Source organism: Topomyia yanbarensis, chromosome 2 (genome assembly GCF_030247195.1).
Source record: "Topomyia yanbarensis strain Yona2022 chromosome 2, ASM3024719v1, whole genome shotgun sequence".
NCBI lineage: Eukaryota > Metazoa > Arthropoda > Insecta > Diptera > Culicidae > Topomyia > Topomyia yanbarensis.
The window spans coordinates 27515719-27530335 of NC_080671.1; the positions used below are offsets into that span (position 1 = coordinate 27515719).

The 14617-nt window shown below is 38.5% G+C and overlaps 1 protein-coding gene across 2 annotated transcripts in view; it reads right to left on the bottom strand.

Annotated features, from left to right (window-relative positions):
• The window catches only part of LOC131678999 (excitatory amino acid transporter 3), a 96085-nt gene that overhangs the window by 62091 nt on the left and 19377 nt on the right, over positions 1-14617 (bottom strand). The gene's annotated exons all lie outside the window — the stretch shown is intronic.

Genomic DNA, 14617 nt, shown 5'->3' on the forward strand with positions numbered 1-14617 from the left:
ACCGCGAGAATTTCAAAATCCGCGTAAATGAAAACCGCGTAAATTTCAAAATCCGCGTAAATGAAAACCGCGTAAATTTCAAAATCCGCGTAAAAAAACCGCGTAAAAAAATACCGCGCAAAAAAAACCGCGTAAAAAAAAACTTGAGTGTATTATTAGCGCCAAAACTGGTAATTTTAGGTAAATAGTATCTTCGGAGAATTTAAAGCATACAATATGCCCTTTCTTTTGGTATTGTGATTTTACTGATTAATCCCCCTAAGAGTGAGATATTTACATAAATTTTCTTGGAAGTGATTGTATTGAAATAATACATTTAGCAAAGTTGTAGCTCTTACTTTTTCGAATAACTTTACCGAAGACATCAAATACATATTTCGAATACTTTAAAAGTTATGGCTTGTTGTTTGTGGATTACCCTTCGTCGCCTATTTATTGTTCAATATTGTAATAATCCATTTAAATGAGCCAAATATTATTTCGATAAAACGAATTTTGTATTTCATTTTTCCATCTACAACCGCCAGAATAACCACCGAACAATTCCAAGTTGTCTAGATGGAACTTGATCGCTTATCGGTGCAAAAAATTTCATTTGCGTGAACCTTCTGATTTATAACCATCGGATCGATCTGAAACATATCTCGGAAAATGAAAAGCGAAATGAATAACTCCAAGCAGTGGTGTAGCCAAGAGGATGCTTTGGGGTTTAACCATACCCACCCCCTCAGCCAAAAAAAAAATTGGATTGAAGTTAAAAATTTATTGATGCTGACTGTTTTAATTCAATATTACAATGATAATTATCTGATCCGTTAAATTGATAACCTATTGTTCGAAACATCATGAGGACCTTTGAAAAATTGTGGGAATGCGATCCTAATCTGTAACTGATCTATTGGTCTTGATCTCACAGTTGTCTAATAACATCAATATCAAATACTTGCCTAAAAACATTCCAATAGAAACTCATTCCAGAGTTCTGAAAAGTGCATAACTTCCAACATTTGCTGAAAATGTTTTTATTTTGGGAATGCATCGAGTTGAGATGAAAACGTTAAAGAATTAATAACGAGTAAAACACCTTTCAAAAGTAGAGGAATTTATGAAAAATGGCGTTTTCCGTTCCGTTAATTTCGCAGGTTTAGTATCTTCGATGAATTTTACAAACGTTAAACAGCACATCATTTGATAAAATAATTTTGGTGTTATATCCTCCAAGAAGCATTTATGGCGAATTTCCTCTTCAAACAAATTTAGTTCCAGACTTAATGTCTTCAGCCAAATTTTGGGGAATGCTATTACAATCCACTTTGCTGAAGACATGAAGGCTCCATGTGTTCAAGGTATTAACATATTTAGGCCATTTCTATTTAATTTTAAATTAAATTATTATGATTTTACTGTTTATGATAAATTTCTTCTATTGTTTATAAACGATAAAATTTTTAATTTTTCCAAAGCTTGAGTTTGTGAAGCTCACAACAGAACGTTATTTTAGAAAAAAAAAAAACTAGATTAAGGAACACTTCGTAAATATCATACGTATACGTAGTATTCATGCCTACAATAAAGTTGCCTTAAATGAAAGTCTCGATATATTCGCTAAAGACAGGAACTCTGTTACAATTTTTTGAAAAACTGATTCTTCATAATTTTAAAACTTCAAAGACGGCGGTTTCGTAATTATGCCATTTGGACAGTAAGTTAGATTTCACCAAATCCCCACAAAACCGAATTTCTGACTACGCCGCTGACTTCCAGTAAGTAGAAACAAAGTCGTTCTACACTCGTCCACAAGAAACTTCTTCCAATACTGGCTATCTATTATAATACATTGAAGGCCCGATTTGAACAGCCCCCAATTTTATCAACCTCATATGAAAATATGTTTGATGGGCTCTAGCAGACAAACATGGCTAAATTTGAGTAAATCCTTTCTTGACCATGTTTTCCTTATCTTAAAGATACAAATATGCAAAAAAGAAAAAATCAATCTTTTTAAATTTTTGCGCTAGAAGACTATCAGAAATAGTTATTAGACTACATCAAGGGAAGGGAAGAATATTTTAACAGTTTCAGTTTATTATGAAGAAAAAAAATGACGCGATTTAGGCAATCTCCCCATTTTGTCTGCCTAAAATACACCATGAAAATGATAAGAACGGGTCTTTGCTGTATTTATTATTCCCAGTAATAGGTACATCCCATTTTCTGAGGATATTTTCTTTCAATTGCATCGAACTACACCAATTTTTAGGTAGTTTTCAAGGGGTTATTTTATCGACTTCTTTCGAAAATTCGGCGAACCTATTCCCATTCGTGCGATAGTTTATGTTAAAAGGGTATCCTAAATAAATTGGTATACTTAATGGTTTATATGTTGTAACTTAATAAATTTTCAGCTTTTCCTACCCAATACTACAAAAGCTTCTTAAACAACTGTTTCTAATAAGATTATGTAAATTATAAAGTATTTGAAATTTTTTAATAGAAGTGACGGAAGGCTATCGAAAAGTTTCGTGAAAAAGAAAATTTCCGTAATGATAAAGATTTGCCCTAACGGGTTTCGAGAGTTTTTTTTTATTTATTCTTTGGCATTAGGATTAGGGATAATAATTCAGATCAAAGATACTACTACGAAGCCATTTTTAGAAGTCGATATAGAATTAATGTTTGAACTATGCATGCATGCACTCCAGAGGTAGCGAGATATCAAGAGCTGAAATGTCAGTGCTTAGTTCTCAGCAGCGTTGGGAATTTGAGTAGACGCTATTGAGAGTATGAACTTCAAATCCATTCGAAAATTTATTTTTCGAAATTTTTGACTCAGCACAACATACATAACCCCTTTAGTATAGTCTCTGATCTCTCTTCAATTGTCGAATAACTATTCTATTTTATGGGCCATTTTCCGCTTTTCCATTAAATTGGTTTAACCTTTGAATTACGCTAATTTGAGCGATTCTCTGAGTCCTGCCACTATCCCATGTAGTATGTGTTATCAAAAAAATTGGGAAGCATCAAGTTCTAAATTTTCTTAATCGATATAATACCCGAAGAAAGCGATAAGAGTTATAAGAAATGTATCATCACACTGTTAGGTGGATTAAAAGCGTTTTTTGATATAGTGATTCATTTTTTGACCCGCGATGAACAAAAGTCCGATAACTGCCACATTACCATGCATAGCGTACTTGTAGCCTGATATTTATCAATCATTGTACCATTAATTCGGCAACATTGCCCTGAAAGTGTAAACATATAGTCCAAATAACAGAGTCCAACACACATACGTGATGCAATGCAAATTTTATTGCCGGGGCAATAAAAGTGACTCTCAAGCGCTATCACATTAATCCCGCGCCAAGAAGATGCTTCAGAGTGCTGCAATATACGAGAAGACTATATGTACATTTCTTCTAAAGTTGAAATTTATTCTGGAATATGGAGAAAGGATTAACAGTCCAACATTATCACAACGGTGACGATCCATTGACGTTACAGGAAGCCTTAAAAAGGTATGCATAGCATCGATTCAACATTATCTTAAAACATATATTGTTTCACAGTCAACCACATATCGCCGAATACCGCACGCACCCTGTCGATGACAGTAACGTGGAAGTATAGTTTTTAAAACTCAACGGTTACTGTGCCGGTCGCATAGGAGAAGGCCACAGTAAGGTGGAATCGCACGGATTGTAAACAAGTAAATATGTAAAATGACGAAGACGCAGCTAAGAAGCATAATAGCCAGTCAGCAGCGGCACATGTCTGCTGTAAAGAAGTCAACTTCAATGGGGATGGGTGTTATCGCGAATGCAGGGGGCTTACAGGGAACGCGTGTTTTCGACGCGAAGTGAACTACAACCTTCATCGAATTTATGAATCACTTCAGTGAATAACATTTTTTTGTTTGTTTTTAGCGGAAAAAACCCCTAGCAAAATGCTTTATTATTCTAATGGAATAAAATGTGTTTAATAACATAGAATATTAGCATATTCATCGCCTACTTACTAGCTCAGATGAACACGAATATACATTTTAGTAATGCTTCACAAGGACCATAGAGAACCCAATGTGAGCTATCCACGTGCGTGTGGGTTGTGTCGATTGTATTACGGAATACATTGCACCCACTTGTTGCTGGTATTCATCGTGTAACTTGCTCTTGAGATGTTCAGTACTCGTTACACATAAGACTATAAATATCTAGGGTTAGTGTGCCCTAATTCATCTTAGCACCTCTATTCATCTCACCCATTTAAACACATTAGTTAGAGCAGTGTCTGCTATCTCTTTTCAATGCATTAGCTCAAATGGTGAGATGAATAAGGGTGCGTTGTACTCGACTTTTCGCTTCGCTCTAACGCGAGTATTTTACATTTTTCAAGCCAGATTTTTTATTGATCTGCTTCTTCAGAACAAAGCAAAAATGTTGATACCTATTCAAGCGCAATCCAATCTGTGTAAGCCGAGTTATCAGCGAAATAGTGTGACATCGTGAATAATGAGATGAATAAGGGCACGTTAACCCTATAATACAGTTATTTGATGCTGATAAATAAATGCGGTTAAATTGCCGTATGTCATTCTTACATCAATTTACTTGCAGTGGTTTTCACCGGTAGTAGCAAATTGTCACATTAACACATTTATCATCAATGGATTCAGATGGATGCGCCAACCTGTGAATTGGATGGTTTATTTCTGTAAACGTATAATCAAATAAGCATACATTGATCAATTATCGTCTCGTTGTCGATTGCCTTGCCGCACGCCAGAGTGAATCGGATCTGACGTGTGTGTAAGTGTGGGTGGTCGCACGGAGAAAATGTGGTGCGACCGTTTTCAAAATTTGTTGTAGCTTTAGATGCTTCGTATCGCAGTTACAGGTACCGTATACGATTCATATTTCAATGTAATTTATATTTAGATTAGTGGCTTTCCAAAATTATTTTCATAGTTTCAGAAAAATTGGTGTTGCCAGTTATTTTAAAGGATGTAAATTATACAAGACGGTTATTGATACAATAACAGAAAATAAATCGAGGGAACAATTTCGGTTACTTTATCATTTTTCCTAGGATTGAATAAACATGAGTCATGGATAAATAGTTGTTGTACATTGTTTATGCTTCCTGAAATATTTATATAAAAACATCTGTCCGAACTGCCCTGTCAAATTTTCAGAGAAAGCATCTTGAACTGAATATATGAATTGCTACCCAATCTAAGCAAGAACGAAGCAGATATGATAGATCAAACCAAGCCGACATCGATTTTAACGAATTTGGACAAACCTTAGGGATGGAAACAAACGAAACAGCAAACAGAAGGATTGATAGTATCTATCACGAACTTGTTTAAGACAATGCCACGCGCATACATCAGAAGTCAGAATGCACTAGTATGAACAAGATCGGGTTGGAACCACAAGAAAATCCATTGCAGCCAAATTTTGTACGAGCACTAAGCCCACGATCTGAACCTCGTGGATTTACCACTCGTCCGCATCAAACCAAATAAAGCCAGCGTGGATCATATGTTTTCAGTTGAATGGCTTGTCTCCCGTCCTGTTTCGCACGTGATTACACCAAACAGTTTTGAAATGATGACACGCTTTGCTAGGTTCGGAAGGTTTGAACAAGGCGTTGAATTTTAGATCTTCGTGATGGAATAAATTTGCATAAAAGTCGAGGAACTATATGAATAGTGAATAGACGAGTGGCAGTTGTAATGCTTCAATCTTGCTTGATCTGGTTTGATTCTATTCAATTTCTACATATAGATTTGCTTGTAATGTCATCATCTATGTTAAGGTTTTCAATGATTTGCACATTTTCTTGAGCTAAGTTGTCACACGATTCAGGAAACACAATTTTGCGCCGGTTTTTTCTTATTTTTTCATTTTGATAAAAGATTTTCTTGGGATCAGTTTGAGAGTCCAAATGTCTAGATGACAATTTAAAATGCATTGTGCTACTCATTGTTTTGATATCTTCTGAGCTAATTTGAGCTAGAAATGTTCAAATCTGCGGCGGGCAGGGTCATGGTCCCATCAGTTTACAGCTTCACTGGCATACCGTTCGCCAAAGAACCGATCGCTCTCACCCGATCTAAACCAAACATTCAGCCCGGCACTCGCGCACAGCTGTGTAATGCGCATATCTTTAAACTGATCTCTCGACAAATTGTTTACTGATTTTCGGCGATATATTTTTCGATACTCGGCAAATAACGTCACTTGTACTGTGATCGCATCAAAACACGTGTTTGCTGACTAGACGCTGTATCCTATAAAAGTCACGTACAGGAGAATGCGCAACACTGTATGGAATCTCGAACAGTAGGTATAAAAACCTGTTTTAATCCACCTAGAGGTGCAATTGTGCCTTTCTCATTTCTCCAAACTATGATTTAATAGCTGGTTCGTACAATATAACTTTATGGAAATGTCTTTCATTCTTATTACACTTGGTAAGTATATATAAGAGCACCTTTTTGCATTCATCGCGGTATCGGTTTGAATCGGAGTTTTCTATGTGATCGACCTCCACAACCCGTAACTCCGGTGCTGGAAGTCGGATGGAGATGGAATTTAATATCAGTTTCTGGGGACGCAACACCGTTCATTTGAGACTAAGTTGAGCAAATCTAGCCATTTTCGAGAAACCAATATAACCGTTATTCTGACTTTGGATGCTTCCGGATCCGTCGATGGTGGCCAGTGTGGCCAAAGAGACTTTGAATGACTGTTGGGGACCTAGATCTACAAATTCAACAGTTGTGTTTACATTTTGGAAAAAAAATCACCTTTTTACATTCATCGCAGAATTCGTTAGAATCGGGATTTGCTGCGTGATCGTACGTATCACCCTGTAATTCAGGAACCAGAACTCGGATCCACACAAAATTCAACAGCAGCTGATGGACCTTTCATTTAAAATTAAGTTTGTCAAAATCGGTTCAGAAAATTCCGAGAAACCGATTTGGAAAAATCAACAAATTTTGTTTTGTAACCATACTCTTCAACTCGTAATTCGGAACAAGATGTCGGTTGAAAATGAAATTCAATAGCAACCTATGGGAATATTATACCTTTCATTTGAATCTTAGTTTTTAAAAATCGGTTCAGCCATCTCCGAGTAACCGATGTGGACATTTTGTTAACAAATCCGCACATACACACACATACATACACACATACACATACACTCATACATACATACACACAGATATTTTGCGATCTCGGCGAACTGAGTCGAATGTTATATGAGACTCGGCCCTGCGGGCCTCGGTTAGAAAGTCGGTTTTTGGAGCAATTGCATAACCTTTCTATATGAGAAAGGCAAAAGAATAATATTTAATTAGCTTAATAAGCATGAGTTCAATGTTATCTTCATGTGATTATAATTTGCAAAGGTTGGTGGAATGCGTTTGAACGTGTAGGGAATGGGGGTTTAGTAGAGTGGGTGTGGAGGATGCGTCAGAAATCCTTCATCTTATTTCGGTATAGGGGGGGATGAAGGAAATCTGGGCGTGAGGGTGATCCAAGAAGAGGGGAGTGATGAAGGAGGGAGGTGTAAGGGCAAGGTGGGGAGGGGGGGGGGGGGAAGGGGCGGCTACGCAATACTCAACTGCATATTTTGCCTTCCATTTGAGACTTGGTTTGAGAAAATCGGTTCAGTCATCACCGATGAACCGATGTGACTTTAATTGTAGAATATGCCCGGAATTCCGGACTTCCGGAATCGTCGATAGTGGACAATATATTCAAAGAATGTTTGATTGGCAATCAATGATCTAGATCTACGATTAGAAGTAATTTGGTGACCATTTCAATAGTTTTTAGCCTCTGAGGTATTACGATTGTACCGATTTACATGTGTATCCTTACTAACACCCCTGTAACTCCGGAAGCAAGAGTCAGAACCGAATGAAATTCAGCAGCAGTCAATGGCATTACTGTATCTTTCATTTGAAATTAAGTTCGTAAAAATCGGTGGAGAATTCGTTGTGGAATGGGTGTGATATTAGCTTAGGAACTTGGCGGGTTCCCCGAGGGCGTCATGAACCGTCATAGGTGGCCAATGTGGTCAAAGCTGCTTTGATTGATCATTAGTGATCCAGACCGGCAAACTAGAGTAATGTTACATCAATTTTAATATGTTTTACATCATTTGAACATCATGGTGGTACCAGTTTATATGGGAATTTGCTGTGTGACCGCACTCTTCAACCCGTAACTCCGGAACCGGAAGTCGGATCAACTAAAAATTCAATAGCAGCTTATGGGAGCGTTATACCTTTCAGATGAAACTAAGTTTGCGAAAATCGGTTCAGCCATCTCTGAGAAAATTGTGTGAGTTTAAATGACACACACACACACATACACACACACATACACACACACACATACATACACACACACAGACATTTGCCGATCTCGACGAACTGAATCGAATGGTGTATGATACTCGGCCCTCCGGGCCTCGGTTAAAAAGTCGATTTTTACAGTGATTGCATAGCCTTTCTTTATATGAGAAAGGCAAAAAGGATTTAAGCCAAAAGGTGACAACTATCTTCTAGTTTCAGTACAACTGATAGGTACGGTCGCGCTTTCACGGATTGCCTACTGGTGGCATTACGGCAGCATTTAATATGGCGAAGTAAGCAGTTACTGCGGTGTGTACTTTTCACACGCTCATTTTCCACTAGGGGACCTGTGGGTAAGACGGATACATGGATATTTTAGGCATATAACTTTTAAAATTCAAATGAATTGTGCGTTTACCCTATCATTATGTATAACCTTGAATTATGAAACACTCAGTAGGCCTTAAATGCTGTTGAGCGGGTACAATACAATATTGATAACCAGTAGTGCATTTTCGTGCGGATGAAATTTTCAGGTCTCTGATTTTAAGGTTCATAGTGGAAAAAAATATTCGCATGTTTTTATCTTTATCTCGATAATGAGACTTTTAAGTGACATCGTCGTTGAAAATAACAGGTAAATTGAAATACGAGTGAATAAGTGCAAACGTTTAAAAAATATGTGTACTGGTGGGTTAAGAGGGATAGTCTTGGTTAATTCGATTGACGCATTCGTGCAGGTCCCGCACTCTGGCTGTGTGTAATCGAGGAATCCAAGGTTTTGTATAATAAATTATCACTGGAAGTGATTCTATAGCTCTATTTATAACAACGGCAAAAACTATAATAGGAATACAGAATTACGGAATTGTACCCAAATTGTTTGTTAGGGTTTCAATTTTCAGTTTCTGGTAAATATTACCGATTTTGACAAGATTGGCCAGTGTCAATCGGTGCTGAATAGTGTCCTGTCTGGCTTACATAGATTTGTGCAGAACACTCATCATAAAGCACAGGTTTATTGATGGAATACTAATAATAAGCACAATGTATACAAAAATGGAAATGTATATATCAATTTTGTACACAGTACGACCGATCTTCGATGTTCAGCGTCACGATTTCGATGCCGATTCCGTCGGTACAATACTCATAATACGGAGCCAGCGACAATGGGGTCAATCAATAACACTTATCCCATTAATACATTTTGTAATATTCTTGAATGCTTATATAAAATCCCATCTAAAATTATATTGATACTTTGACTCAAATATTGATCCTAGATGCTACGTGAAAATCTTCTGAAAGATCCTGAACATCCGATAAACTACTCAATTCATGAATCTAGTCCTAGAACTCTGAAATTTTTGGATGTTCTGGATCTTCCGGAAGATTATTACGTAGCGTCCAAGGTCTATATTTGAGTCAAAAAATCAATATCATTTTAGATGGGATTTTATAAAAGCCTTCAAGAGTATTACAAAATTCTGGAAACAGCTTCATTGAATGACCTAGAGTGGCTCAACGTATGCCATTTTCCAGAACAACAATTTTTGAGTTTTTGTGTAAATTTTGGGGACGATTGGTTGCTCCATTAGTTGGCGCATTGCGTTTACAGTATGGATTGAAATTATTATTTTTTTTGCATATCCGCACGTTCAGATTGTTATTTCACCCAAACTGAAAAACCAATCCTATAAAAAGTTTGTCCAGAATGTGATTAACAACAACCGTAACCTGTAATAAGCTGGATTTTTTTTTATGAAAATGCTTTTCCTATTTTGAGATTAAACAGTTAAACTAATCGCAGAAATATATGAAGTCTTTAAAACACTGCAAAAGTACTACTAACACGTTCGTTTCTAGCTTAAATATATCTGAATTTTTCCGAATGATTTTCTAAATCACATGAACGTAATTGAGAGGTCCAAAAACCGATTCAATTTCCTAACAGTGAGATTGAACCATTCTGATATCATTTATCACATTTTCATAAATTTACCCAATCAATTGTCATTGGCTGATAATAGATTCAAGACACATAAATAAGCCGTTATTTGTTCGAATCTCGATCAGAACGGATTTTCTGTGTCGGCAAAAGTATTTAAAATTTGCATTAGAATTGCTAGAATGTGAATCGTTTTGGATTCCTCTTAAAAATAGTTGGAAGGCTATTTTAATCGCATAGCATTTTCCCTTCGCAAAATGATTCCAAACGCCATTGCACGGTTAATACAATGCTTTTACTGACACTAGGAATGTTTCCCATTTAGATTTCGAACAAATAAAAGCTTATTTATGTGGCTTGTTTCACCAGTTTTTTGTAATTTATTTAGAAAATGCAAATAATACATGTGATGAATAGTATCGGAAAATTTGGATCTTTCTAACCATTCTATCTTAAAATTGTCATAAAGTTTCTATAAAAATCTTAGCTCATTATAGTTTTTGGGAAAATTGTAAACCATATTCGTGACTACTTTTGCAAATTAAACGAAATAGCGATCTTTATGAGAGGATATACAAAAAGTACATCTTCCCATACTAATTTTCATACAAACTTCAAACGCAATGTGCAAATCCTCGCTCTTATAATTTGCACAGTTATTTGTTCAGTATTATAAAAAATCCTATTGTACCGCCGGAATCGGCATCTACACCGTAATCCTGAATATCCAAGTTCGGTCGTACTATGTAAAAATTGATATATACATTCTCGTTTTTGTTTTGATTGCGTGTTTATTATTGGTATTCTATCAATAAATATGTGATTAATGAGGCTGGTTCTGCCTACATCTATGTACTGCTCTAAACATGATCTCATTCGGCACCAAGTTCCCACTAGCCAACCTGGTCAAAATCAGTAATATATACTAGAAACTAAAAATTGAAGTTGCAGCAAACAATTTGGGTCCAAGTGCATATAGATTTACTTGAAAAATGAGTCCTAAAACTGAGTTCGAAATCCAGATTAATTAGACCCGCTAACGCCTTATTCGTTACAAAAAGTTAGCACCTGAAGAAGGTTAAAAAGAACCATAATCTATTCAAAAACATCTGTTAGAAACAATACATTGTGATGTGTTGTGTTATGATCATCATATTCTCAACATGTCCGTCTTACGTCTTATGTTAGTTTTGCCCGCAGCGCAGATTTTTTTTTTTTCATTTTCTATTTCTTTAAAAAAGATACATACTTATAGAGTTTTGTAACACATTCCCTCTGGACAGTCGAAAACCAACATATGGAACTACAACATAGAGTATAACACATTGACAAAAATCAGTCTGCTTTCTCATCTCGTACAGATCAGAAGTCAAATGCGAGAAACAAGCTTGTAGCATATCAGATGGAGCCTGTCAGAGTAAAAGCAGGCAGTCGGTGCAGATCCGCTCGGATTTCACTCTGAAATCATCCCTTTGGTACGCAGCAAGCAGGTTTCTCGCATCTCGCATTCTAATGTCAGCGCCAGCTCCAGCTTAGTTGCTCGCCGCCACTCTGTATGCACCCATAGATCTTCAGTGCGCGGGGTGGAACAGTTGATCAAGGTGAAAATGGAAGTTGGTCTTACAGAAGTTCCACCAGTGGCATAGTAAGAAAATTTTTCGGGGGGGGATATGAATTTTTTTTTGTATATATATGAAAAAATGTTCAAAAACATTCTGAGCAGGAAAAAAATGTTCAAAAACCAACAACTCAGGGAACGGGTTTGGGTAGTCAAGGTAGGAAAGCTAGCTGTTGGTATAGAATAAATGCTCTTTCCCTACGAGGACAATCTGGGCGGTAAACTTCAGACTGTCTAATTTACTGAGCCCTTCAGTTCCCTTGTGCCATTCGTTGAGCTTCCAACTGGTTCGCGAACTACTCGGTCTAGTGTCCGACGATAGATCTAGCCTACTCCAACGAAAAGTTCCCCGGCGAGAGAAGTTCGAGCCAACCAGCCAGGTGCTGCGGTCAGTTCGGCGATTCCGGTAGAGTAGGGCATCCGATTTGATGGAGCCCCGGCGTGACTGGTGGTGTATCGTCGCGGTCTACGCGGTCTCGTTCCCGGCGGTGAATCTGACTGTAAGCTGACGGAGAGGTCCCAGACGAAAGAAGTTCTCTCGATACTGATTCCTATTTGGTTTCAGTACCACAACTTCTTGAGCCCTTTGACTCTGTAACCGGTGCCATTTAGCACCGCAACTCCTTTAAACCATTTAGTTCTCTTCTTGGGCCATTTAGCACTACTTCCTTGATGGTCCATTCAGTCCTCGATTTGTTCGCGAACAACTCGGTCTATTCCCCGACGATGGACCAGACCTACTCCGACAGAGAATTCCACGGCGAGAGAAGTTCTCCCGAGATCGAGCTAAAGCTAGTTCGGCGTTTCTGGTGAAGCAGGGTATCCGATGCACTGGTGCGCCGATGACTCGCGACTAGTGGTGTCTCGTCGCTGTCTACTCAGTCTAGTCCCCAGCGGTGAATCTAACGCTAACGGAGAGTTCCCTGGCCAAAAAGTTTTCCCAATATCGATTCTTCTTTGGTTTTGGCTATTTTTCTATCAGAACAACCGGTGGGGTGCCGTGGTCGGTCTGGCGAATCCGCATGGAGCGTGACGTCCGGTTCGCTGGTGTTTCGACGACTCATACTCGCTGCTCTGTTGCAGTCTATTCGACCAGTCCTCGGCGTGGATCTAGCTTATACGTGCGGAGAGTTCCCTGGCGGTGATTGCTCTCCCGAAACCGTTGTTCGATGTCCATTCCGCTGTAAGACGGTCATGATCTACATCAGCGGTTCTCAACCTTTTTCGTACCACGGACCCCTTAGATATCACACTGGGTTGCTGCGGACCCCCACAGATAAACATCAATTTTGTATGCTATCAATATGTTATTTTCAATTTGTTATATTTTTCTTCGCGGACTCCCAGCAATGGTTGAGAATCACTTATCTACATCATATCTCTGTTTACTGCGTTCCACGTCTCTACGTCGCTTGTCATTCTGTAGGCTACATTATCCGGGTTGATGTCCGGTCCTCCCGTTTTAAGTAGCTCCCTGCACGTCACGTCAACCTCGGACATTCAAAGACTCTCCTCGGACATTTAAAGACTTCAAACGTCGGACATTCAAAGACGCTCCAGGCACAGTGTTGACGTTGCGTACCCACACCGATGAAGATACTCCTTAAGCAGCCGTGGCTCGGTAGGAGCTGTTTCAGGTGGAAGGTCATCTCACCGTGCTTTCTATTGACCCACGTCGACAGGTTTAGATGAGTCGGTAGGTCCACTTTCCTTTCTCCGTATTATCCCATTCTTGCTGGTACGTCACCATCGAATCGATTCTCATCATCTTCCTCACGTTTCTGACGTTTCATTGATTGTAGCACTTGATATCCTCCGTCAGGGTAATGCAGATGGGGATCATCTCGGCGTCAAGGCATACTGCCTGCGATACGCAATCGCTACTCGTACGATAAGCAGTCGAAGCGTCCTGTTCAGCTTTTCGCGGTGTCACTTGGTTTTCAGCGCCCAAGCAGGAGCCCCATATCGCAGTATCGATGACGAAACATTAGACAAAGACCCGGCATTTGACATGGTTGTTTAAGCTCAATGAGTCGTCGATTATCACTCCCAATTGCTTCAGTGCACGCTTCGATGCATTCACATGCCCTTCGATGGTGATCTGTATCCGCTGAACCGCTTTGTAGTTGGTGTCCAACAACAAATCCGTCTTGTAGTGAGCTATTTGCAGCTTGACCCGTTCATCCAGCTCTCGATCGCATCTATTGTCTCCGTCACCGACACCTCCATTTCTTCAAGTGTCTCGCCGTTATTGACACATCGTCCACGAAACCAACGATTTTCAACGAGTTCTATCGAAACACTTTTATTTTTTAATACGAGTTTTTCGTGAGAACCACAAAATGACTTTCGTTGGCTTATTACGAAACAGCTTCATTCAGCAAACGAGTCGTTCGCTGATATATACGAATATCTTTATAATATTTACGAACACCATTCGTCAAACCGTCAAAAGAGCAATATGGAGCTATTGTTGGTATTCGTCAGATAATTGTTGTTGTCTGACTATTTAGTAGTCGTATCCGTGTCCGCCAGTTGCAGGAAGATTTTCTGAACCTCTTTCGCTTCCAGTTGATTCAGAATCTGGAGCAGTACAGCATCAGTTGAGCCGTCGCGAACTGCTCGTTGATTTTGTATGAATAATTTTGAGGTTTTCTCTGCCGGA